The following is a 1,050-nucleotide window of genomic DNA, read 5'->3' as shown; positions in this document are numbered from 1 at the left end:
ACGAAACTCCTTTTTTTGTAATCGATAAAAAAATAAATTTTTTCTAATGTGTGGATTTAATTTTTCAAAAAATTAGCATTTGTTGTTAATTTTTAAATTTCACAATTGAAATATAAATAAAATATGAAAAAAAATGGAATTTTAAAAAATACTTTATAGTATAGTATAATATTAATAATTTTTTTATTATTTCACAACCCGCAACAAAAAAAATATTCCAAACAAAACTCAGTCGCCAATATCCTTGAACTGGGAAACAAAAGATAAGGCTTTCTTCTCTTCTATACAATGCCGGCGTTTCATACTTTGCCGGTAACATACTGTTTGTCTACGATAGGTACTCTGACAGACATTCGTCTGGATGGGTGGTGGTGACTACGGTAACGAGATATGATTATTTCAAGTAGGGGTGCGGGTCCCTCTTTAAGACTGGTTTTGGCGCGAGAAAATGAGACCTCTTTCTTCGGTCTATTGTGTTAGCTCTGGAGTGAAAAGAAATAAATATTCACACCTGAAACATCGTTTAGATCGTTCGATTTTCTCTTATTTAAAAGAGTCAAAATTTTAATAGCGGTAGCACCTAAAATTTGAGATCATAATTTTTACATTTTTTATTGTTTTAAAAAAAGTATATATTATACAAAACAATAACCCAAAACGATTTTTTTTATTTAATTTATTCTACAAGATATTAACAATTAAATTTTAAAGCTCTTTTTAATTAAAAATTAAATATCTTAGGATAGAATGAATGGATTTTAAGAAAATGTATCTCATTTTACGCGGAAATAATTGAAGTTTTTGATAAAATAATTATAATAAAACAAATGTTTAAAAAATTTAATTTTTATTGCAAAATTAAGTTGTAAAATGAAAAACAAAAATGTTGTTAATGTCGTACAAAGTTCAAACAAAACCCATTTCAAAGTAAATTTTATTCTGAACAAAATGGCTTTTCAAAAAAAAATGGATCGCAATTCCATAAAAAGTTATAGCTTTTTTCGCGAAACGCTGCACCGCGGCGCGCTCTGCCACTCCACTCCGCTGATC

Source organism: Parasteatoda tepidariorum, chromosome 5, assembly GCF_043381705.1.
Source record: "Parasteatoda tepidariorum isolate YZ-2023 chromosome 5, CAS_Ptep_4.0, whole genome shotgun sequence".
Taxonomy (NCBI): Eukaryota; Metazoa; Arthropoda; class Arachnida; order Araneae; family Theridiidae; genus Parasteatoda; species Parasteatoda tepidariorum.
The sequence above is the reverse complement of the archived record's forward strand: the minus strand, read 5'-3'. Positions refer to the sequence as shown.